We start from the raw sequence: 26,284 nt of genomic DNA on the forward strand, positions 1-26,284 counted from the left end.
CATGGAAATGGAACCTCGGCACTAACTGCGGGCCCAGCGCAGTGAGAAGCCAACACAAAAAGCCAGAACAATGCAGGCAGCCCCAAGAGAGCTGTGGAAGTGAATCCTGCTGCCTGAGAGAGCAAACCAGCCTCACCTAACACCTCCGACTGGAGCAGCATCACCCACTGGGTTTGATCCCAAACAGACACCCAGAGCCCACGGAGGGCAGCTCACACTCCTGGATTTTTCCCCATTTTCTACAGCCAGCACCTGATTTCATGAGCAGAGTGCAGTTTCCAAACACGAGAGCTGAGTGCTCAGTGCTGTCAGCTCCCCACTCTGCTGTGTACCAGCGTGGGCACACAAGGACAAAAGCAAGGAGGCAGACAGGAACAAGCTGAGCTCCAAAGGTTTCAATTCCTCCAGCCAGATTTCAAGAGAAATGTAAATGCCAGTGCTGCAATATGCAAAACTCTTTCAGACACAAAAGGGTGCAGAACAGTAAAAATAACAAAAATTAAAAGTATCCAAATTGCCCAGGACAACAGCATGTTACCAAGTGTCTCAGCTAAGGTCACAAAGAAGTGTCAATGTAACATTTTTTGATCATTGCAGCATATATTTGTTAAGGTTTTTAGATTTAAAAGTCAGCTGCTAAGAAGAAATTGACTTCTGCCAATAATTTGTTTCCTTTAGATGGAGAGCAGTTTTGGAAAAAGACAGCCCGAGGTTAATTCAGCTCTGGAACAACCTGGAAGAAAAGCCTGGCTGATGCTCAGAAGACCCTGAGCACCAGGCTGTGCTTGGTTCACTGCCCTGTCAGCACTCACTTCCCAAATATCCAACAGCCCTACTCCATTATTTCTCACACTTTACACCAAAGCACTTCATGAAACCTCTCTTCCCCCCAAACACACAATGTTTGCTGGGCTCTGAGGATTGCTGGGTTCCTCCAGCTCTGGCTCCCTGTGCCTCAGCCCCCCAGGAATGGATCCATCCCTGCTGAGCACCACAGCTGAGCCCTCTCAGAAAGTGCAGAAACACTCTTCACAATCAGCTCTGCTGAGTGAACAGCACCACCAGCACACTGCAGCTGCAGGAGATGCCCTCACCTGGCAGAGGCACACCTGGGACCCAGCCTGCTGGCACAGGGTCACTCAGTCCTCACCCAGCCCCTCCTGGCTGCTTCCTCAACCAGCAGGAGACCACAGCCAGGCTTTCTCCAGGCTGGCAGGGTGTGTGTCTGCACCTGGACAGACAAACCACCCTGTGGGAGCACCTTGCTGTCCCCCACGCTGCTCTCAGCCTCCTGAGCCAGCTCAGCACCTTCCTCTGCTCCTCCTGTGCTCTCACCAGCAGCTGCTCGTGCTTCTCTCTCCAAGGCTGCTCCATCCCTCGGCCACAGGAGGAGATGCTGCTGGCATCAAGGCCAGCCCGAGCCACAGCCCAGGGAGCCACCAGAGCAGCATCTGCAGCATCTCCCCCTGGGCTGGCAGCACTGTCAGCACTCTGGAGCAGAGCAGCCCCCAGCAAAAGGGGAGCTGGTTTCTGCAGGCTGTGGGCTGAGGTAATGGCTCCGAGCTTTCACAGGCACTGCACACTGGGTACAATACAACCTTTTGAAGTCCAGCAAGAACAAAATAAAATAAAGAGGGTTTTGTTGGGTTTGTGTGGGGTTTTTTACCCCCTTTCTTTTTTTTTTCTGAACGATGTGATACAAACCAGCTCGATACACAAATTAGAGGTGATCTCATCAGGCCATTAGGACTAAAGCAAGACCATCACTTGGGAGGGGATGTGCTGGCCAGATAGCCCTGATTGGCCTGTGAGCAGCATTTCTGTGGGGCTACAAATGCAGCCTTCATTACACAGGCAAGGCATGGCTCCCAGCTTTCAATCCAGCCCTGCAAACACATTGAGAAGTGGATTTGGGAGCAGCTCCCATCCCAGGCACGGAGCAGGGCCAGCCCTGCCACCTCCCAGGATAGAAGGAAATGACCTGCAGACATCCCATGCTGCCTGATTCCCACCAAACACTGCCTGGGACACGGGGCAGGGCCTGAGAGCAGCCAGGAAAGGCACTTGAGAATTCCTCAAGAATGATAAAATGAGGTTTAGAGGCTCTTGCCTTTCATTTCTCATAAGCTGGAACCCCAGCACATCTCTCCACCGAGCTCCTTTGGATTTCTTTGTTGTCAAGCTAACAATGCTTGAAAGCGAGCAAAGTCTCGTTTCTGGGATGTTTCTGTTTTCAATCCAGCAGCAGAACTATTTATTTTCCTAGCAGTGATGGAATTAAACAATTTGTCTTTGAAAACTCTCTAAGCCTTCACCGTGACATCCCCCCATCTGCTTTTGAGATTAAGGTACTTTGATTTTTACCAGCTAAAGGTTTATGAACTGCTGTATAAACCCAATTACTCTCATAGTAAATTATGTAAAGCTTACATGTTATTTTTTAAATTTTCCCCCATGGAGTACTCGGGAGATTCAGAACAGGAAAGGCTCACTGAGGCATTCTGAATTAAAAACGTGTAGCAGGGAAAACCACAGAGCTTCCAGAAACTCGGAATAAAAAAGGAAAAAACCTCAACAGCACTGAGTGAGGATGAGAGACACCCCAAGAGAGGCTTTTCAGGGGAGGACTGTTAAAAAGCAAGGAAAAAAATTCCTCTATTTCAGTGGGAGGGAGTTCTTTAAAAACAGATTAAGTTTCATCTGAGGTAGAATTTATTCCTCAGGCGCTCTCTGCCTCTCTTCCTGATTGAAACCAGGGATGGGAGAGACCCTGGTGTGCTCACTTGGGGGAGCAGCAGAAAGCACAGGGTGGGCAGTTTGACTGGAAGGAGAATCTCAGAATGGTTTGGGCTGGAAAAAGGTCCTCAAATCCCACCCAGTGCCACCCCTGCCATGGCAGGGACACCTTCCCCTGTCCCAGGGACACCTCCCACTGTCCCAGGGACACCTCCCACTGTCCCAGGCTGCTCCAGCCCCAGTGTCCAGCCTGGCCTTGGGCACTGCCAGGGATCCAGGGGCAGCCCCAGCTGCTCTGGGCACCCTGTGCCAGGGCCTCACACCCTGCCAGGAACAATTCCTCATTCCCAAGATCCCATCCAGCCCTGCCCTAGGTCACTGAAGCCAATCCCTGCTCCTGTCCCTCCATCTCTCAGACAGTCACTCCCCATCCTTCCTGTGGGTTCCCTTCAGGTACTGGAAAACTGCAATCAGCTCACCCCAGAGCTTCTCCCCCAAAGGGAACAGCTAACCAGGGGAGAGCCCCAGAGCAGGGACTCCCCCAGGAGAGCACAGAACACCACACTGCTCCTTCCATCAGGGCTGGCATTTCCCTGGAGCTCAGCAGACTGCCAAGGATCCCTGCTGGAGGAATGCCCTGGGACAGCCCTGACCCCAGGATGATGCACAGCTCCTGTAGGGTTCCTGTCTGCAGCTGTCAGAGCAGCACTGACACATTTCAGATTTCAGATTTCAGCTGGGGGCATTCCCCACCCTGTGCCCCAGGTGAGCCAGCCCGAGGTGCTGCCCCAGCAGCTGCAGCTCAGCCCGGGGGAGGACCCCGTCCCTCAGGGCCCGGCCCGGGGGAGGACCCCGTCCCTCAGGGCCCGTCCCGGGGAAGGACCCCGTCCCTCAGGGCTCATCCTGGGGGAGGACCCCGTCCCTCAGGGCCCGTCCCGGGGGAGGACCCCGTCCCTCAGGGCCCGGCCTGGGGGAGGACCCCGTCCCTCAGGGCTCATCCTGGGGGAGGACCCCGTCCCTCAGGGCCCGGCCTGGGGGAGGACCCCGTCCCTCAGGGCTCGGCCCGGGGGAGGACCCCGTCCCTCAGGGCCCGGCCCGAGGGAGGACCCCGTCCCTCAGGGCCCGGCCTGGGGGAGGACCCCGTCCCTCAGGGCTCGGCCCGGGGGAGGACCCCGTCCCTCAGGGCTCAGCCCGGGGGAGGACCCCGTCCCTCAGGGCCCGGCCCGGGGGAGGACCCCGTCCCTCAGGGCCCGGCCCGGGGGAGGACCCCGTCCCTCAGGGCCCGTCCCGGGGGAGGACCCCGTCCCTCAGGGCCCGTCCTGGGGGAAGACCCCGTCCCTCAGGGCTCAGCCCGGGGGAGGACCCCGTCCCTCAGGGCCCATCCCCGGGGGAGGACCCCGTCCCGCAGGGCTCGGCCCGGGGGAGGACCCCGTCCCTCAGGGCTCAACCTGTCCCTCTGCCTGGGGACAGGGACTCTTTTAAGCCTCCTCCCACCCCCCAGTCCCGGTGTTCTCTGCCCTGTCCCGTCAGGATTCCTCTCTCCTGGACTCCAGCTTGCTGCAGGACAAACCAAGCCCTCCCAAGTTTGTTTTGCAGCACAGAGCTGATCTGAATGGAGTGTCCCTGTTGCACAAGGCCGTGGGGCTGTGCCAAACACGCCTCCCTCAGCCCCAGAGCCACGGGGATCCCCCAGCCCAGCCTCCCTCAGACCCCAATTCGTTCCGGGAGGTGCTGCCCATGCCTCCCCTTTGTGTGCCTCGCTCACAGGGCTGCTCTGACACAGGAGGGAGCTTTAACAAATCCCTGCCCTGGCAGTGGCAAGCTGTCAACATGACCACAAGGCCACTCTGGTTGTGAAAGGGCTGAGCTGTGAGAGCCTCTGCAGCCAGGAGCTTGTCAGGAGCCCCAAACCCAGCAGTGCTGGGCAGGAAACCACTGAGCAGCACTGTGTTCTCAAAAAACCTGATACAGACCAGCAGGAAGGGAGAACACGCCAAAGGTTCCTGAAAAAGAAAAAAAAAACCTCCTGAGCTCCAGCCACGGGGAGATTTGAGAGCTGGAATGTCTACAAGTTTGGTTTAGCTACTGAAACGTAACAAAAAGTGTGAAATAAGCTGTGTTCTACCTGGGAAGGGAACATTCAGCTGTGGGGGCTGAAGGAGTTTTACAAAGAACCCAGCCCTGGTGTGATGCTGCTCAGAGCAGCTGGGCAGTGGCAGCACCCCCAGAGCTCCTGCAGGACACACGGACACACTGCCCCCAGCAGCACACCCTGAAAACACCCAAACACTGCCACCAAAGCAAGGGGAAGCAGGAACTGAAAGCATTGGAGATGGCAAACCAAGAGAGACTCTCCCTCTGCTTTTATTTTCAGGGGTTTTTCCCTTTTGCAGAAGAGCAGGAAAGTCATTTCCTTACACAAGATGTTTTAATTCACATTTTCCTTCTGACATCTCCTTCGCAGGCCCACCAAAACACCCGGGGGAAAGGTCAGCCACAGCTCTAGGTGAAGCAGCAAGGAAAAACAAGGCACATCCCACGCTGAGGACACGCTAATGGCCCTTCCAGTCACCACTCCCCTAATTCACTTTTTAAGACTTTCAGTTGCAAATTTTTTATTCAGCTTTCACAGCACAAATAGCCACAAGAAAGCCACCCAAAGCCCCAACTCGCCAAGTCAGGAGTATTTGATATGAAGGTCACTTCCTCCAGCCCCAAAGCAACTCCTTCAAAGCCTTTAAAAGCCACAAGGAAAAAGGACAAGGAGCACTTGTATCGATTTTGGGATATGAGACACGGGTCAAACACCAAGTGCACAAAAATAATTCCTGCTTCTAGAGGAAGAGAAAAGCACTAAACACTCCGAAGTGCCCTGTGCTGGCATCTGTGGGGTGCGACAGTTGATTTATGAAGACAGATTAATGTGCCCACAGACCCTCCAGCCTCAAGGCAATTGTGACCTCTCCAGATTGGCTGCCAGTGTGATATAGGTCCAAAAGAAATCACCCTGTTCTGCTGGGAAAGAACAATAAACCGGCTTCCTCGAATACAGTGGGTAAAGAATCCAAGTTCCTGACCCTGAATGTTTCCCTAGCAGGATGCTGGGCTGGAGGGAACAATCAGCATGACATTTGCTGAAACGTGGGGGATTTATGACATAATAGGTTGCACATATGTGCCAAAAGAGAAAAAAACCCTCTTAAATCCAAGCAAATCAAGATTAATTAGCTATTAAAATAGCTGGGAGAGCAGAGTGCAGGACAGGTGGCAGAGCACAGCAGCTCCTCTCCCTGCACAGTTGTTTGGGGTCAGGCCGTCCGTGGATCCGCCAGCGCACTCGCACTGGGAAAAGCAAGAATTGCTTCTCAGTGTCAGCTCCTGCTCTCTGCAGCTCTCCACGCTTGCACCTTCACAAACAAACCTCAGGCAGCCCTTTGATAGGAAGTGCCCCGAAGTGAGGAGGAAAATCTCATTTTGCCTGGCTTTGATCAGCGGGACAGGCTGAGGACGCCGGGCTGTTTGTACAAGGCTGCTGCTGTGCTGAGGAGAGGCCACGCTGCTCACACCCACCTCCCCACTCCAGAACATCCCCTCCAGCTCTCCCCTCTTCCCTCAGCCCCGTGGCTTTGTGTTTCCTGGCTGCTAATTGCAATTACAGGTGTCCCAAAGGCTGACAGATCTCATGTCTGAAATGGCAGCGTGGTGCCCAGCAGCAGCACAGAGCAAAGCCTGTGAGCAAAGCCTGTGAGCAAAGCCTGCTCCCCAGGAACCCCAGCAGCACACAGCAAGCCCTGTGAGCAAAGCCTGTGAGCAAAGCCTGCTCCCCAGGAACCCCAGCAGCACACAGCAAACCCTGCTGCCCAGGAACCACAACAGCAGCACACAGCAAACCCTGCTGCCCAGGAACCACAGCAGCACACAGCAAACCCTGTTGCCCAGGAACCACAGCAGCACACAGCAAACCCTGCTGCCCAGGAATCACAGCAGCACACAGCAAACCCTGCTGCCCAGGAACCACAGCAGCCCCACTGCTCTGTCCCTCCCCACTGCCCCAGCAATGCCAACAAGTTGTTAACACCCTGCAATCTGCTCCTTTCCCTCTTAATCCGGGTTTTAAGCGGGGCTGTGCTCGCAGGAGGTGCCAGCAGTGCATCCCCAATGCCAGTGTGAGCCTGAGGTGGAGCAGCTCCATCCCAGCAGCAGCTCCTGCTGGGGCTTGCACAAGGAACAGCCAGACTGCTTCCAACGAGCCTGAACAGCACATCTGCCCGGGCTGTGGTCAGGCAGGACAGCTCCCACAGAGCCCCTTCCTCTCTGCAGGGAGGGGACTGGGCTGCCCCCTCTCCCCCTGCACAGATCTTCACCCCACACACCTTCATCCTGCTCTCCATGTCCTACCCCATGTAGGAAAAGGCTTCTTGCAGCCATGGTCTCTGTCCCCACTGACCCTGAAAAGCTGGGCCACATCCTTCCTTCCAGGTGAGGGATTTGCTCTTTCTTCCTTCCAAAATCCTTATTCTGCAAACTACCAAGGGATTTCTTTTCACACCATTTCCAGCAGGTCTCAGGTGCCCAGCAGGCACACAGTTAAACTCATTTCCAGCAGTGCTGGGCACCCCTTGGTTTGCTGTGCCCAGCCCAGGAGCCTGAGGCACTGAGTGACCACTGCTCCACACCTACAGCTGGCACGGAGCCCCTCCTCAGGTTACCCCAGCCTGGGAAAACTGTGACTGCTGACAGACAAAATAACAAACATGGACATTACTGTTGAGCACACTGACCTGGTGGAGAGCACAGACCAGCTGCCACAGGGGCACCAAACACTGAAACCTGGGCAGGAGGAAGTTCCTCCTCCCCAGGCCTTTGGAAGGCTCCTTTAATACTTAACTCTTTTCACTCAGCTGTCTCCAGGACATTTGAGCTGTTTGTTAAAGACTCAACATCCTCTGCCACTCATCTGCAGAGGGGAGAAGCTCCTGGATCCACTCCTGCAGCTCCAGGGCTCCCTGAGCAAACTGTGACTTGCCTTATCAGAAAAAGGGGCTGCCCAGCAGAAGACACCCTGACCCCAGCTCAGAACACTGCCAGACAAAATCAGCAGGGAAAAGCTTTGAATGCTCCCCAAAGTCACTTCTGCAAACACTTCCCTGTTCAGGGAGAGATGAAAGGGACGCAGACAAACCCAAACCCACCCCCCCATCCCAGAGGAGTGGCAGAACACATGCTCAGGGCTTTGCACTCTCCAAAAACACACCCCAAAGTGAGGGCAGACTGCTCCTGCCCAGTGGGGCTGTGGCAGGGCAGTGGCAGCACCTTCCCCTGGTTACAGCCTCCTTCCTCCAGCACTGACGGACGGGGTAATTGGAGACAGCTGCAAGGAGACCTCTCCTAACGACATGATTCATTAGTTTTCATAGATAATTACATCTGCTCACGGCCTCACACTGAATCATTCATTTAGGGAATTTTTGGGGCATTAAATTTAAATGCAGTAATCAGATTTGTTAATCCGTGGGACAAGGCAAACCAAACACAATTTTATTCAGGGGATTGTTTATACTTTCAACATCGACATGAATTCAGCAGCAGGAAAAAATTAGCAGCATAATGTATGCTCACAAAGGTTAGAAATCATTAATGGTAATCTCCCTCACTCCCCAGTGCTGCTGACCAGCCTGGGCAGATTTCTTCCTTCTCCTGGACTGCAGGTCCCCTCCCTGATGCATCTTTGTGCCTTACACAAGCCAGGGGCTTGCTCAGAATACACCGAGATTTTCTGATGAGTTTTTGACAATGAGATCTTTCCACAGAAAGAAAGAATGAAAATAATTGGTACTTGGGTTTGCCACTCTCTAGATTCAAAATACAGCTGGTTTTTCATTGTTGGTGCATTATACATGAAACAATCAGTTTCAAACATGGTTTAGCTGGTTTTATTACTCTGAAATAGCAGCACATATTCACAGATAGAAACCCCAGAAAGATCTGCAGATCCAGGCCAGTTCCCTCCCTATCAAGTCATAAACTTTTTACTATTCTGAACTCCACTCTATAAACTGATCATTTTTTGCCCATTTTTTCTGGAAGCTCCTTCGGAATTTTTCATCTCTCAGTTAAAAAAAGAAAAAAGAAAAGTAATTTTCTCATCTGTACTATTTATGGTCAATTCATTCCCATTTTTTCTTGAACCAATATCCTTCTTCAGCTTCACTAGATCTTTCCCTCCCCAATATTTTACTGCCAAAACACGAACAGAAAGCAAACCATGATCTGCAATCCATCCCCAGCTGGCCAGAGTGCACAGCCCAGACACCAGAGCCCTCTCTGTGCTTACTCACTGACCTCCACAGCCTCACTTCTCCTCTGCACCTCCTTCTCCTCCAGTTAATTCTTCTGAAACAAGCAGCAGAAGGTTCAGAGAGCATTTTTCCCAAAGCTGTGTCCAGGTGCTGTGGTTTGTCTCGGCCCCAGGCACAAGTGCCCCCTGCTCCTGCTCATTTTCTCTCCCCATCAAACCAGCAAAGCTCTGGTCAGGTTTGGGATGAGCTCAGGTCGTGGTCAGGCCATTGCTGCAGTCAAAGCTTGATCCTCACAGCATTTCAGGAACCCCACCCTCATCACACCCTGGAGAAAACAGGAAGGATCTGGCAAGAGGGACCTCATGGCACACCCATGATCCACAGCTGTCAGCAAATCAGCTTTCAAAGAGCAGCTCAGGCTCACCAGCACCATCCCAGGGGAAATCCCTTTTTGGGGGAGGCCCAGAAACAAAGGGCAAGGTGAAAACCCTGCCCAAACCCACCCAGGGAGTCCCTGGGCAAGCCAGGAATGGGAGCAGCAGAGCAGAGCTGCTCGATGGCAGCACAGCAGAGGCTCCTGGGTGTGCAGTGTCACCAGCTGGGGGCTGTGCACAAATCCCCAACAGGACAGGACTGCTCAAACGTGCCTGGAGCTGTTTCTATTCCAGCATCACTCTCATTCCATGGGTATGGCAATGGGAAGATGCCAGCAGCTCACATCCCAGGCAGCAGACACAGAACTCAATGGTACAACTTGCTTCATGAGTTTTTGCCCAATCACACAAAGCCAAAGCACACTGACAGTATTTATATCTGTATAGTATATATTCCATATTGACAGTGGTTCCATCCAACCACTACAAGCACAGGTACCTTTGGTTAAACAATGCTGGCTCATTTCAAATCCAACACTGCTTGTGAGCCTTAAACACAATGCACAGAGCTCCATTATTAACTTTGAACTTCCCAATATCTCACTAGATAAACTTTTCTGCAGCTCAGGGAGTTATTCCAGGCAAGCATTAATACACAGACCATGGTTCTATTTGTCCTTTTCTACTTCTTACATAATTTTTCTGCTGACCAATCTCATGGCTCCTGCACAGCTCTAACCACAGTTCTGCTGTCTCTGAGACCTTTTGCAGCTTTCCCAAAACCCTCTGATTTTCTGGATTCCCACACACAGGAGAGAGCACCTTCCACACACAGCCTGGATTCCTCTGCATTCCCAAGCTGCTGCTGAGAACTGACATGAACGTGCAACTTGAGATCTGCTCCTCTGCTGAAGCTGCACCTACACAGTCGTATTTATTCCTGCTGAGGTTTGGGGAGACAGGGGATTGCTCCATGGAAGCTGGAACAAATTAATATTGCCCTGAGGATTATTATTTCAAGAGAAAGCAGCAGCAGAAGCACAAAGGGAAGCCAACAGCTTCTCTTTTCTTTTAGTGAGGTGTCTGACAACACCCAGTACGTGTGTCAGGGTCCATCCCAAAGGCACACAGTGATAAGCTCCTGCTGAGGCTGTTCCTGGACAGCATCCCAGCCCTGCAGTCACATCCCCACTTCTGCAGTGCCTCCAAGGCTCACAGCCCTGTCCAGCCCTGACTCCCAGAGAGACCCTTGGAGGAGCAGCACCCGACCCACTCCTGTCTCTGCAGCGCTTGTTTGTGTAACTGGAGACCTGTCAGGCCCTCTCTGCCTGATTTAAGCTCTGCCAGTGTCAGAAGGAAAACAAAGAACAAAGATGCTGAGGTATCCATCATCCCACAGGCCCGTGGGGAGCAGCTGCAGGAATGCATTGGCCCAGGGCAGCCTCCCTTCCTGAGCACAGCAGAGCCCTCAGAGAGGAGTTCACCTCTGCTGCTGCTGGAGAGGCTCCTGGAGCAGAGGCTGGGCAGGAATAAAGTGGGGATTCATTCAAAGGCCCCAAAGGATCCACCTGGGGCAGGGCAAGAGCCCAGCCAGGGCTGCAGCCAGGATGGAGCCAGCATGGACTCAGGGTCAGGAGTTCTCCCCCTTTTATGAGCTCTGGTCCATTTCCACCCTGGGGCTCAGGGTCCAGTCCCACTCCAGGGGATGCAGTCCCACCCTCCCAGGCTGCTCTCCTCCATTCCCTGCTGTTTGCACTTTTTGGGGCTGGAGCTGCAGCGGTGTCCTTGGTTCTGGGGCTGGAGAAGGATTGTTCTGTGTGCCTGAGCTGGGAGGAGACCTTGCTGACACTTTCAGTGGAGTTCAGACACTAAGGCAGGAGAGAACCTGAAAAATGAAAGCTCAGACTTGAGGCATCACTTCCAGTCTGGCCAGGGCTCAGCAGCCCCAGAGGAGCTGCCTCCCTGCAGGCACCAGGGGCTGCCCTGAGCACAGCAGGTTCCTGGAGCCCCCAGAGGCCCTGCCTGTGGTGCTCCTGCAAGGAATTCAACAGCTGAGAACAGCAAACCCAAGAGGGAGAGCTGTTTGCTAGGAGGGGTTTGGGTTACTCAATGCATAAACCCACAGGAGATTTTTTTCTTTTGTTCTCCAAGAGAAATTCAGGTGATACACACGTGTTTTATTAGTGCACAAGTGCCATCAGAGGAACTCATTTCCAGGGAAAATCAGAATACCAACCTCCCTCCCATCTACCTCGGAATTCAGCACAACTGGGGAGACAACTAAAATAAACCAGGGAAATGCAAGAGAAATGGGGCAGGAGGCACAGTGAGGAGCTGTGGGTCACAACTGTCTTGGGAAACCTCAGCACAAAGGGACCAAGGAACAGCTTCAGGACAGCTTCCCCAGGGAAACTGAGGCACAACCCCCAGGAGCTCGGTGTCCTGCCTGAAAGGGGCAGGAATAGTGGGAATGCCATGGTCAGCAGCTCCTCCTGCCCAGCAGCAGAAGCACCTCGAGCTGAGCAGCTCAGGAGAGAGGACGTGGAAGCACAACTTGAGTCCTGCCCTGATTTACCCCACTGCATGCTCACACTGCAGAGGAGCTCCCCAGTGCCTGGCAGGACTTGAGGAGTGACCCAAACACTCAGGGCTGCTTCAGGAGCAGGAAAAGCCAGGGAGCAGAGCCCCAGCCCTGGGGGAGCTGAGCCCCAGCACCAGGGATGGGCAGGGATGGGATGATCCAAACGTGGGCTCAGCACCTGGCAAAGCCACCCGAGGGCACCAGGGGCACCTCAGGGCTGCCATGGAGAGACAGCCAGGAGCCAGAACCTCTCCCAGGACAGGAGCAGAGACCCTTCCTCCCTGAGGAGCTGGGGGTGCTGGAGCTGCTGAGGCTCCCAGGACAGGAGCAGAGACCTTTCCTCCCTGAGGAGCTGGGGGTGCTGGAGCTGCTGAGGCTCCCAGGACAGGACAGGAACCCTTCCTCCCTGAGGAGCTGGGGGTGCTGGAGCTGCTGAGGCTCCCAGGACAGGACAGGGACCCTTCCTCCCTGAGGAGCTGGGGGTGCTGGAGCTGCTGAGGCTCCCAGGACAGGACAAGGACCCTTCCTCCCTGAGGAGCTGGGGGTGCTGGAGCTGCTGAGGCTCCCAGGACAGGACAGGAACCCTTCCTCCCTGAGGAGCTGGGGGTGCTGGAGCTGCTGAGGCTCCCAGGACAGGACAGGAACCTTTCCTCCCTGAGGAGCTGGGGGTGCTGGAGCTGCTGAGGCTCCCAGGACAGGACAGGGACCCTTCCTCCCTGAGCTGGGGGTGCTGGAGCTGCTGAGGCTCCCAGGACAGGAGCAGAGACCTTTCCTCCCTGAGGAGCTGGGGGTGCTGGAGCTGCTGAGGCTCCCAGGACAGGAGCAGAGACCTTTCCTCCCTGAGGAGCTGGGGGTGCTGGAGCTGCTGAGGCTCCCAGGACAGGAGCAGAGACCTTTCCTCCCTGAGGAGCTGGGGGTGCTGGAGCTGCTGAGGCTCCCCTGGCATGCAGCACCAGGGCTGGGCAGCAGCACTTCCTCCTCTCCTCCTCCTCCTCCCCTCAGCAGCACTACCTTGTCTTCCAACAGTTGGGCAATTGTCTGAAGAAGTGTAAGAGGGGAAAAACACATTCCTCTGAAACAGCATCACTGCCAGGCCCAGGACTGCAGGATCATGCAGCCTTGCTGCTGACCCCATGCTTAAAAAGCACCTTGAAGCTAAAATACAGCCATTATTTCAGGCAGCTTTAAAGCAAGAAAAGCAGTGCCCTCTCTTTACAAAGGACAAAATGTACCTTTGGGTTTCTAACTCTCCTCTTTCAGTGTTTTGAGGTTTTTTCCTGTGCTTGTCTCCCACGTGGAAGGGATGAAGCAATGCTGGGGAGGTGGTGCCTGAGGACAGTTTAAGTGTGCATGAGCCGGCTGTTCACTCCCAGCACAGCACTTGTGGGATCACCCCAAGCCCAGGACTGCTCCTTCCTCCAGCAGACCTTCATCAATCCCAGCTGGAGACTCCTTTTTCTTCCCCCAGGGCCAAAGGGAAACTCACTGATGTTTTTCATGTTTAGGACGTGGGGAAGGACACGCAGGAACACTGAGATTAAACTGCTGAATTGCTCTCCCCCCACTCCTCCCCTTTTTTCCCAGAAGAAGGGAGTCTTCCAACCCCTAGGACAGCCCAGGAGAGCAGAGTGCATGGGAAGAGCAGCACCAAGCCATGGACCAAACCCTCTGAGCCCCACACAGGAGCCACCTCACGCTGACAGCAGCCACCCCAGCTCGACTCCCACCCTCAGCTGGTGCTCAAACCATTTCTGCTTTGGGGCAGCAAGAGGAAGAGCATCCTCTGCAGGAGGGAACGCACAGCCAGTGGCCCTGCAGCCCTGGGGACAGCTCTGGCTGTGTCAGCAGCTCCTCACTCACAGCTTTGGGCAGAAGAGCTGCTGCCAGCAGTGACACATTTTACCCAGGATCTCCTGAGCAAAGCTAAATTTGGAGAATTCAGTGTTTGTCACCCTTACTTTGATGCAGAAACAGCAGAGGATGTGCTGGAGCTCCAGTGGAGCAGCCCTGGGCAGCCCAGGACACTGGGGCAGGATGGGGCTGTGGCTGTGGCTGATTTTCACACAATTCCTGTTAGTGAGAACTTCTGGAGAGCTTCCCCCTCCCAAACCCAAAGCTCTCTCTGAGGCCAGCAGTGCCAGCCCGTTTATGAGATGTTTTTATCCCGAGCTGAGGGATGGGGTTTGGCTGTGGTTGTGCTTGGCAGTGTTTGTACTTCTGGATGATTTTAGGCAGACAACATCTGCTGCCTTCAATGCCCAGCTGCTCCATTTAATCCCTGTTAAAACTGGTTTTCCCCTTCCAATTTCTTTAAACACTACTGGGAGCCTTGTTTAAAACACATCCCTTGTAAAGGCTCCTGGCAACTCTGAAATGAGAGTTTTCCTTAATCTCCCTGCTAACTTCAGGGGATAAACTGCTCAGCTGTCACCATGCCCCAGTGTGGGTGATGCTAACAGGCTGCAGGAGCAGCCAGGCCACAGAAACCCCAGAATCCCACCCCAGCTCCCTCTCCCTCACTCCAACAAGGTCTCCTGAGGAGCTCTGACAGAGCAGGAGTGCCCAGGTCCTGCAGGAGAGCCAAGCACCTTCCAGCAAACACTGATTGAGATCTGCTAATTAGGGACCTCCTCAGCAGGAGTGTGATGGTACCGAGTGACCTGGAGGGCAGAGAGAGCTCCTGGGCACTCTGTGATTGCACCTGGAGGGCAGAGAGAGCTCCTGGGCACTCTGTGATTGCACCTGGAGGGCAGAGAGAGCTCCTGGGCACTCTGTGATTGCACCTGGAGGGCAGAGAGAGCTCCTGGGCACTCTGTGATTGCACCTGGAGGGCAGAGAGCTCCTGGGCACTCTGTGACTGCACCTGGAGGGCAGAGAGAGCTCCTGGGCACTCTGTGATTGCACCTGGAGGGCAGAGAGAGCTCCTGGGCACTCTGTGCAGGACCTGGAGAGAGGATCTCTCTGGGTGTCTGACAGGGTCAGGCCCACAGCTGCTTGCAGACAGGAATTTACTCCTCCTTCAACTGAGCTGCACATCAAATACACACAGACTGGGATGAAAAAATAAATACAACCAGCTTTGATAAATATCAGACAGGAGAAACTCCACACTTGGCAGAAATTACAGTAATTTGGTCATTTGTATCCTGCAGGAGTTGAGGGCCTGAAGCAGAGCAAGCCTGGCATGTGCTCTCTTTAAAAGGTTCCCCAGCCCCTCTATTAATGGCTTTTCCTCCTTTACTCACAGAAATCTGAAAGTTTCTCTTTCAGCAGGGTCTGAGGAACAATTTTTACCTTCAGAATAAACCCTGTAGAGCCCCAGCTGCTGAGGGTGGTTTGCCATCACACTTGCACTGTGAACACTCAGCAGAAGCAGTGAGAAATCTGCCTTATGCTCACAACAAAGCTCTAAGGTTTCTTTTAACCCAGCTGTGATTGCTGCATTTTTGATGCATGTTTGCTGCTGAGGGATGCAGCCTTCCCTCACCCCACAAAACCTCCTGCCAGTCCCTTCCAGCAGCAGTTCCAGCTGGGTGGGCAGCACGGGGCAGATCTGGGGGTCACTCCCACTTCAGAGCCCCCTCATGCCAGCAGGTGGAACAGGAACCTGTGCAAGCTCCCTGCAGGTGGGGACAGCTCCCAGGGGCTGTGGGCTGCACACTGGCAGGGGCAGGGCTGGGTAAAGCCCTGCTGGCCTCTCCCAGCACCTGCCCCAGACACAGAATCACCCCAAGTGCTCAGGGAGGTTCAGCAGCAGCCACTGCAGGGGGAGGCTGCCCTGGAACAGAAGGGAAATACAAAATACACTGATTTTTACTCTCAGGAGTGCTGTGGTCCAGCCATGAAATTCATTTCCCTGCAGTGAGAGCTCACACCCCCAGCAGGCACCAGCCAACTCCCTCTGCAACAACACTTCAAACAGAGCCTTCCCTGCAAGGGAACTCACAACAGCTCACACAGGGGAGAACCCCACTGCAGCTCCAGTTTGAGTCTGAGCACCCCCAAAATGACCTGGGACTAGTGACAGGGGCAGCTGGGAACCCAGCCCTGACCCACAGATGCACCAGCACCAGAAAAGCACCATCCAGCCCCAAACCCAGAACTCTGCTGGTTTAGCCCAGGAATGTGAGCCATGCTGGAGCCTTCTCCAGCCCAGGCTGGTGCTCTGAGGCAGCCTGGACTAATGACAATCTCCAAGTGAAAGCACTTTGTTACAGTGAGCACACAGGAGGCAGCCCGTGCCCTAAGCTCCAGCAGAAGGAAGCTTTCCTCCCAGCTGGTCTGGTTTTCCATCCATTGCAGATGCCAGGCTTTGGAAGGGCACTCAGAGCTCGGTGCACACTGCCCTGGCTGGGAAGGCAGCTCAGCAAGGGGATCCCCACACCCCCTGCACAGCACGGGGGGGCACAGGCCTGGGGGAACCCTGACACCCCAAAAGAGGGGCAGGGGGCAGAGTTACCAACTGCAGATCCAGGGGATGCAGGCTCTGAGAGGCAAGGAACACCAGAATGAAGAGAAGCCCTCCCAGCCCAGCTGCCTGCAAGGATCCCTCCCTGTGTGGGCTCTCCTGTCCTGCTCCTGTGCCAGCCCCAAAGCAGGAGCAAGGAAAGGTCCTGCTCACCCTGCACAGCTCATCAGGGACATCTCACCTGGGGAAGATGAAGCAGACAAACAAACAGGTCTCTGCTGGGGCAGAGCTGGAGATCTCTGAGCTCAGCCCAGTCCTGATGGGTTTTTCCTCAAGGACCATCCCACATCAGTCCCTTCCACCACTGCCTGTCCATGCTCCAGCAGAGCTAGCAGAGCTCTGCAGTACCATTAAAATCATTACAGGAGTCTGAGCACAGTAAAATTAACAATTTCTAACTTTCTTGCCCAAATCCCCACATTTCCCCACCCTCAATCCCTCACACAAAATGACAAACACGACAGAGCCCACGACAACCAACCAGTAAGAGCCAAAAATGTTCTCTCTGCTCCCAGAAGTGCTTCTCTCCTCCAGTGAGGAGAAGCTGGATCCTGACCTCTCTTCCCAGCACTGCTGCAGGGCACCACAGCCCCAGAGCTGTCACTGGCACTGGGCTGCCCTCTCCACACCCTACAAACACGAAGCTCAGGGTTATCCAGAACAAACATCTGGGCACTTTCTACCAACTGCTCTCTTATTCTTACCCAGGATTTGCCCACAGCAGACCAAACCCAGCCTTCTGAAATCCTGGCAGGACTGGGAGCCAAATCCTCCCAGCAGTTGTGCTCACACCTGGAGGAGCAGGTTCAGCTGAGCAGCTGTGGGGAACCCTGGGGTCCCTGGGGCCAGCCCAGGGGGTCCTGCTCCAAACTGGGAACCCCAGCCCAGTCCAGGGTGTCTGCCCCAAACTGGGAACCCTGGGGTCCCTGGGGCCAGCCCAGGGGGTCCTGCTCCAAACTGGGAACCCCAGACCAGCCCCATCCAAGTTGTCCTACTCCAAATTGGGAACCCCAGCCCAGCCCAGTCCAGTCAAGGGTGTCTGCTCCAAACTGGGAGCCCCAGGGTGTCCTGCCCCAAACTGGGAACCCTGAGGTCCCTGATCCCCAGCCCAGTCCAGTCTGTCCAGCCCCAAACTGGGAGCCCTGGGGTCCCTGGTCCTAGCCCAGCCCAGTCCAGGGTGTCCTACTCCAAACTGGGAGCCCCAGCCCAGTCCAGCCTGTCCTGCCCCAAACTGGGACCTTGGTGGCCTCAGTGTCTCAGAGCCCAGTCCATCCCTTTTTATCACAAAGGTATCCCTTCAATTCCTACCCTGAGCTTGGAAAAAGGCTGTCAGGCACACATGTTTCACACTAAAGACTGGCCCCAAACCAGCATTTTTCAGCAAACTTGGTCCTGTAAGAGAATTTCCAACAAAATTCTGAGATCAAACAGCCCTGGAGCTGTTTCAGCACGGTGATGCAGGAGCCAAAAGCCAGATCTGATCGTGCCCCTGCACTTGGATGCCAGACACTCCATGGCATGGGACCTCGTGCATCTTGTGTGATTGATTCCCCTCCTGCTGGAGTGTTCCTTGTAAAACTGCTGGGAGAAAGTAAAGTGGAATTCTGTCTGCTTCCACATCCAAGGGCTGCACCGCTGTTGTGCTGCAGGATTATTCCAGTTACTGATGCCTGGAAAGAGCAGTTCAGTGGGAACAGCAAGAGCTCCTGGGCTCACAGGGGAGGCTGGAGTCGGGCAGCAGGGCAGGGTTTCTCACAATGCATGGCACAAACAGGATAACACCCACACCAGCTGGGTTTGGGATGCACAGGGATGAAACATTTCATACACCAGCAAGCCCAACAAAAAGGTGACACCCAAGCTTGCAGGGAAGTTACTTTAATTTATAGTAATGGTTCCAGCATCATGATTTTATCCGTTTTTAAGTGATAAAGGGATGCCCTAAGAGACCAACTTCACCATTTTAGCAGAATGCCACCTTTGTGTCACATTAATTTTGTTTCTGACTGAAAGACAGCTCTGAGGAAGCAACTGCTCCCAGTTTTCCCTCTGCCTCCATCAAGCTACCCTGGCATTAAACAGAAAGATTCTGGCACAGCACGGGCCAAAAACCCCTCCCTGAAAAATCAGCTCCCACCAACACTGTGGGCACAACCTGGCCCTTCACCTTTCCTTCAACTTAACACTTAAAATTCCACGGCAAACCCAGCCCAGTGCTGCACCACGGATGGGTTCTGCTGCCTCAGCCCCAGCCCAGCTCCCTGGAGGGACAAACTGGGACTGAGCTGGGCTGGGCAGCAGCCCCAGCTGGAACAGCCCCAGCCGGGCACTCCAGGCACCCCAAAAGCCAGGGCAGCATCTCCAGGCACTGCACACGGGAGCCAGAGAAGCAATAAACTGTGCTCAGGAGAACAGGAGAGGTGGCAGAGGAGATGGGAGGAGGGATGAGCTCCTGGAGGTGATGGGAAAAGCAGGAGAAGGTTCTGGAGAGCCCTGAGCAGCTCGGGCTGAGCGAGCCCAGTTCAAAGCACTCCTCAGATTCCAGCAATACCTCAGGAGCACAACGTGCCCAGGAACGTGGTTTTCTCCTCCCCTCCTGGGCTGTAGCTGTGCAGCCTCCAGCCCTGCAGGTTTTCTGGGAAATCCATTAAAAGCCCACGAAGTGCCCGGCAGCCCTGAGTGAAATCACCAGGACACAGGAGCATCTGCCTCCCCCTCCTCTCCAGCAGGCCTGGCCAAGCAGCTCCTCCTGGGGATGTCCCACAGCCAGGGGTGTGGGACAGAGCAGCCACCTCAAAACCTCCCCCATAAACCCTCAAAAATCCCTCTGAGAAGGGGAAGGCACAGAGGAAGCACTGGAGTCAGAGTCTTTAATGTACACGCTGAAGTAGGAACCATCAAGCTGTATTTCACTGCCACAAATAGCAAATATTTAAAAATATAACATTATTTTTAGCCTAAGTGGTGCTTAAGGACTGGGGAATAAAACACTGCCCAGAGACAGGGAAATGTCATCATGAGAAAGTGCTGAAGCAGCCCTGTCCTGCTCACTGAGCACCAGCTCAGGGCACACAGAAACCACTGGGGATCCTGGCTCAGACCTTAAATCCCTCCCTGGTTCAGCCAAACCTTCCTAACTCAGCCAAAACCAGAGGAGAATGGGTCAGGTACAGCACCTTGGTGTATCTACAAGGGTAAAATAAATACAATTAAACAGAAACTCACACAACAGTCTCCTAGAGCCTCCAGCAAAGGCTGCTCTGCACAGGGCCATCCATCCCCTGCCCTTCTCAGCCACAAGCAGGACTGGAAGGTCAGGATGTGGAATTCCAGCTGCTCCCAGGCAGGTAGGGATTGACCAGAAAGGGGCTGTAAAGGAGAACAGGCTGGGCTTGTCCCTCCCTGCTCCTTCCTGACACATGACAGACATCCTGAGAAAGCAGGCTGGGAAAATAAATCCCCTTCCACAGTCCCAGCTCGAGATTTTCTTGAACAGAGGAAAATCTAAATTAGCATGGAAAAAAATCATCAGCGTTTTGAAATACCTACAATTACAGTTAGGTTTTGTTTTCTTTTTAAACAGTTTAAATCAAATGCCTGAAGAACAGGATGGGAAACTCTCATGTGCTAAAAGCTGAGGCTTCTACCAGAGCTCCCCGTTAGGAAACGAAAGACAAGGCTTAACAAAGAAGATGCTTGAGATCATAATTCTTATCAAAAAATCCTGAAAAGCTTAAAAAAGCTGGAAGCTCCTTTCCCCAGCAGCTCTGGTCCCTGGTCAGACAGATGGAGGGAGACAGCTTCCCCCTCCCCAGCACGGCCTGGGTGAGGTAGGGATTGACTAACTGTGGAAAAATCCACATAATTGAGAAGACAAATGTTGAACAGTTATTTTACAGCCTGAACTATTCAAGGAAAAAGGCTGCCCGTGCCAAGGGGCCAGCCAGGCTCATTGTGTGTGAGCAGCCCCGGGCAGCAGCGGGGCTTTCATCCCTGCCAGGTGCAGCTGCAGGGCTGCAAACACCCCTGGGAGCAGCAGCAAAAAAAAAGAAAAAAAAACCCTGGGAGCAGCAGAAAAAAAAAAAAAACAAACCACCACTGGGAGCAGCAAAAAACACCCCTGGGAGCACAGCCCCAGCACAAACAGCCCTGGGAGCAGCAGCAGCAGCCCCTGCATCCCCCTGCACACAGCAGCAAGACCCAGCCAGCAGTACAGCCCCTGCTGAGCCCTTGGCTGCTCCCCATGCTCTGTTCCAGTCACTCAAAGTGATGCCTTCAGGTTTAGCTTTTCTAGTTCCAGACTCTGTGCTGCTTTAGTCTGCAGTTCTGAGCTTCCTATCACGGGATGTGAGCTCTGCACAGAGCAGGGAGACAGAACAATTCCTGCTCCAGCTGGGCACCAAGGACAGCCCATACAGGGGACAGGCCAAGAGCAGAAACTGGAGTGAGGAGAGACAACCAAAAAGGATGGGAATTTATGGCAAACCCAGCCCAGCAGAGCCTGACAGGCTGTAGGATGGAAACCCAGCCCAGCAAAGCCTGACAGGCTGTAGGATGGAAACCCAGCCCAGCAAAGCCTGACAGGCTGTAGGATGGAAACCCACCTAGCAAAGCCTGAGACAGCACAAGGATGCAAACCCAGCCCAGCAGAGCCTGACAGGCTGTAGGATGGAAACCCAGCCCAGCAAAGCCTGAGACAGCACAAGGATGCAAACCCAGCCCAGCAAAGCCTGACAGGCAGCACAGGGATGGAAACCCAGCCCAGCAAAGCCTGACAGGCTGCACAGGGATGCAAACCCAGCCCAGCAAATCCTGACAGGCTGCACAGGGATGATTGCTCCCTGTTCCTCCCTGTGCTGTCAGCAGCCCTCTGTGAAGCCATGGCCAGGACACCTCACACCTCCTCCTGCTGCTCCAATCATCCAACACTGCTGAAATTGCCCTGAGCCCGAGCTCCAGAGCTCCCTGTGCAGGTTCCCATCTGGCTGCTGAGCCAGGCTGTGAGACAGACCCACTCTGCACTGGCTTCCCTGCTTTCTCCACCTTCCTTTTAAGAATACCAGGAAATGTCACAGGTAAATAAACACTGGAAATACTGAAGCAGCAAAGTCTCATATTTAAAAGGTTAGGAAACACTATAAATACTTTTTTGTGTAGCTACCTTTCTCAAAGCAATGCAAATTCAGTGTAACCTTGGTTTCCATCACCCAGCAGGCAGCACAGGCAGGGTTACTTCCTCGACAGACACCAAATAATTTGTTTTATCCTCATCACCCAGCACGAGGCTGCATTCCTCACGGCCTGCACACGACTCCAGCTCTGCTCTGAAGAGCTAAAGCTGCCCCAGACCTTCCCACCATGGCCCTCCTGACAGCAGGTCTGAGTGTGCTGACTCTGACAGCTTCCCTGGGAGATGAAACACTACTGCTGAACTCAGATGGAAAATAGGAAAACTGATAGTGAAGCTTTACTTTGGATGCTCAAAGAGAGTTTGAAGCTCTCTTTTTCAAAACCACACGCAAAGCAAGCCTTATCTACCTTTCCAGTACATTTTGATATTTTCAGGGCCATGGTTTCGTGGTGGACTCAGCAGTGCCAGGTTTACAGCTGGGCTCGGTGATGTTAAAGATCTTCCACCAGGGAATGATTCCACATCCCCAGTCCCTGCTGGGGTGACCCAGGTGATCCCCAGAGCTCCTTCCCAGCCCAGGCATTCCCATCCTGCAGCCCAGCCTGGGGTGCCAAGCCAGGCACTCCTGGAGAGCCCAGGATGGGTTAAACCCTCAGCCCCAGCTCCTGGGCAGCAGCACAGACACTTCTGTGCTCTGAGGCCACATTTATCTGCTGCTGCTGCCACAAGCCCTCTCACGAGCCTGGCCTCACTCTCTAAACGTTTTCCCACACCTGGAAGGAGCCAGGCAGGGACCTTACAAACAGTTCTGGTCACCACAAAAGCACAGTTCAGCCCCAGAAGAGATCGAGTCCTGTGCAAAAAATGAGGCAAGACCTGCAGAAAACAGAGTGCAAGGGCTTTAGGACTAAAAACACACCCAAGAAGTGCAGTGCAACCTCAGGTTTGCCACTTCCCAGCTTCTCAGCCTAAGTATTGCACTATTCAGACCACTCAAGACAAAAAGCAAAGGTAGTTTTTCCCCTAGGAAGGGTTAAATCCACTTAAACAATGTGCAATAAAGACAGAGCCGTGCCCCAGTAACACTGAATTGTTTCTATTCCATACCATAAGCTCAGGAAGCAAAATTAAAATCTATCTGCACGGTCTGAGGTCACTGGGGCTAGGGATGGCTATTTTTAATCTGAATATTAGAAACACATGGTCCTCCATGGAGGCTTCCAGCAAAGCTGAACCTGCTGGTGCTCAGCCTTTCCAGGGAATGCTGAACACCTCCAAGGGGTCACAGCAGGCAGAATGGAGCCACCTCCAAGGGGTCACAGCAGGCAGGATGGAGCCACCTCCAAGGGGTCACAGCAGGCAGGATGGAGCCACCTCCAAGGGGTCACAGCTGGCAGGATGGAGCCACTCCATAGGATGGGAACAGATATTGTTTAGACAAGATGATGAACATTCCTGAAACTTGAATCTTTAATCATTTCTGATTTACAAACTAATCCTAACAATGATGCAATGCACCCCCAGCCCTGCTCTGGGGCTCACCACTCCAGTGCTGATTAGTTTGTATGACAGCAGAAACGCTCCCAATGAACAGAAATGTGAAAGGACTGCAGGGTTTTGCAGCAGCCTTGTAAATAATCTTTAGGGGAAGCCCTTGCTGCCCATGCCCTGCCTGGGCTGCTGCACAGGAGCTGAGCACTGCCCTGGAGAGGGGAACCTCACTCTGCTGCTGCCCCAGAAGTCCTGGCAGCAGCAGGGATGTTTTCACTCCTTTACTGACGAGGCCAGGACAATTCTCCAGGTGTGCTCAGAGCAGCCAGAACAGGCTCCAGGCTCACACACTTTGATGGCAGCAAATACCACAGGCATCAGGGTCACCAAAATCTCTCTGAGCTGAGTCCCCCTGCAGGAGTTTGTGCCACCCACTGTGACCAGAGGTGACACTGCAACCTTGCTTTGCAAAGCTATTGTAAACAAAAACATCATGCCACAATTTCTGGTCGGTTTCAGAAACTTGATTTTGACAAGAAATTCAAAATGTTACATAACCATATAATTAAAGGATTATGATGAGAGATGGTTTACTTAAAATGATCCATTCTGGGTAGGAACACCCTGACTGGCACAGCACTCTCCTGACCAGGAGAACGACATGAAGGGTCTGATTTTGCAGCTTATCTATCCATGAATTTATTTATGCCCTGCTATGAGGTTCAGAGGAGCCGGAAGCAAAAGAGCAAAGAAATGACCCTGGCAGGGAAAAATGCCAAACAGGGCGAGTGTTGCAAGCTCCCAATATTTACCATCCATCCCAGAGTACTCCATTCTCATGCAAGCATGTCACAATGAGAAAACAACATCTCTATAAGGGTAAAACAAACAGCATTCACAGTTTCTGAAAGCATTCTTCCACAATTATTGCACTAGATTAGATTGCCTCATCACCAGGGCCAGAGGCCATTTACACTATTTTCTTTCTTTTTTATTTTTTTTATGGAACAGATGAAAGGATTACAGAAAGTTTTCTGGGGCCAAATTTGGAGCTAATGATGGGAAAATTCTTTTGGCTAATCCCCACTGCTAGCAGACTCCTGAGGCTGGAAAAAAACAATGTCTCCTGGTACCCAGCTTCTCTTTTGCTCATCAGTGCAAAATGCCCAGCTCAGGAGGTTTGCAAAGGCCCCAAATCAGCTTCCAGCAGGGCCATCAAACCTGCAGGGAAAACCTGAGCACAGAACCACCAGAGACCCCCACTAGAACAGGGGGGCTGCCCAGTGAGAGCCAAGGATGGGGCTCAGCCACCCAACATCCACCCCAGCTGGACCCCGGGGGAACGGGCTCTTCCAGAACATTCTGTGCCACCAACATCCACCCCAGCTGGACCCCGGGGGAACGGGCTCTTCCAGAACATTCTGCGATGCAGGGATCCCACCTGAGAGCCCCTGCTGCCTCCAGAGGCTCTTGCAGAGGTGGGTGGGGCTCAGGGAGGCTGGTGTCACCTGGTGTCACCTGGGTCCATGGGCAGGACTCTCCATGGGCACAGCTGCCCCCGGAGCCCAGGGATGCCCGGGGACAAAGCTCCAGCCCTGCTCCTGCCCCTCAGCAGCAGCAGCACCTCCCTCCCAAAGGGGTTTAATCACTTTGCAGTCATTTAACAAACACAGAGCTGTGAGGAGTGAACGTCACCGGGTGCTGGTGCATCTGCAAAGGCACAGCTACCCCAGCTGGCACCAGGGGACAGTGCCTGAATGCCTCTGGGCACCCCGGAGAGCTGGGGCTGCAGACACCTCCAGGGAGCCAGGGCTGCCTGGCAATGGAACAAACAGGCCTGGAGAATGGGCACCCAGCTCCCCAGGGGCTCATTCATTAATTAATGCAATTATCAGCTGCTCCTGAATGAAGCCAGGCTCCACTTGAGCAGCAGGACAAGCTGCAGAAGGTGGGAACATCCCCGGCAGCCTGGCAAGGGGAAGTGAGGCTTCCCACAGAAAGGGGCTCTGCTGGAAAGTCTGACTGCAGGAAAGAGAAATGTTGAAGCAGCACTTAATGAAGATGAACTTCCCCTGCCTCCCCACAAGGCAGACGATGCCATTATCACTCAGCACCAGGAAGGAAAGGGATTCCAGGGAAGGGGAAATTGCAGGGCAGTTATCCTCATCAACCTGGGCCAGCAGCAGTGACAGAGCTTGGCACGGAGCCTGAGCAAAGTCTGCTCATGGTTAGGCAGGGGCATGAAGTAAGAGGTGCACAGGGAAAACAGCCCCTGGAAAATATTGCTAAGGACTTCAGCTTTTCCAGGGTGCCAGTGGCAACAAAATGTCTGACCTTATCCCCCCATATCTGCCAAAAAAGCCCAGAAAAAGGGATTGCATCAAGTCAGAGGAAACAGGGGAGTTCCACTGGCCTGGCAGGGATGGAGGAAGTGCTGAGTGATCTGCCCCACATCTGGAGAGTCAGGCTGCTCCCAACTCCTCTGGGCAGCTGCAGCCTCTCCTGCTGACACTTCTGCAGGGCTGGCAGCTCTGCTGCTCCTGCCTGTGGGACACAGGCTCTGAGCAGCCCCCAGGAGCAGCACACACTCCTCACCTCTCCCTGCTCAGAGGGCCCACAAAGCTCCCCTCTGCTGAGCAAGGGCTGCCTCGGCTCAAGGCAGAGCTCCAAGGAAACACAGGAATTTGCTCAAGGCTTTGTTACCATCTCTAACACAAACAGCACCAGCACTATCTGCAGTATTTGTAAAAAGAAGGGTTAAATATATTCCCTTTCACAGATATTTCCAGGTCTCATTGCTAGAAGAAGTCTGGCAAAATCGCAGTGGCACAAAACACAGAACCTTTAGGGTCCTAAAAATGTAAGAATTTGGGGAACCATCCCCAACCCCCAACAGGGAAATGGGACACAGATTGTGTGTTTTCCTGAGGAGAAACCAAAGTTTCACAGGGAATCCATAAACATGCTCATGCTTCCCACCTGTTTCCTATTTAGAGCAAAAAAAAAGGCAATTAATATGACTTCATAAGCAACAATTAATAAAGGGACCTATGAGACGAGACCCCAAATTGAAAATGCCTTTCCTCACAGGAGGCAGAGGATCCAAATATGACAAGAGCACCGAGCATGGTCTGTCCCAGCTGCACAAACCCTTCCTCAACAACCCTAAGATAAATAAACAAAGACATATTCTAGGAACTTCCC

General features: G+C 53.6%; 1 protein-coding gene across 3 annotated transcripts in view; it reads right to left on the minus strand.

Moving 5' to 3' along the window:
- The window catches only part of STX8 (syntaxin 8), an 84,162-nt gene that overhangs the window by 42,788 nt on the left and 15,090 nt on the right, over positions 1-26,284 (minus strand). The window lies entirely within an intron of this gene.

This window comes from Haemorhous mexicanus, chromosome 20 (assembly GCF_027477595.1).
Source record: "Haemorhous mexicanus isolate bHaeMex1 chromosome 20, bHaeMex1.pri, whole genome shotgun sequence".
Taxonomy (NCBI): domain Eukaryota; kingdom Metazoa; phylum Chordata; class Aves; order Passeriformes; family Fringillidae; genus Haemorhous; species Haemorhous mexicanus.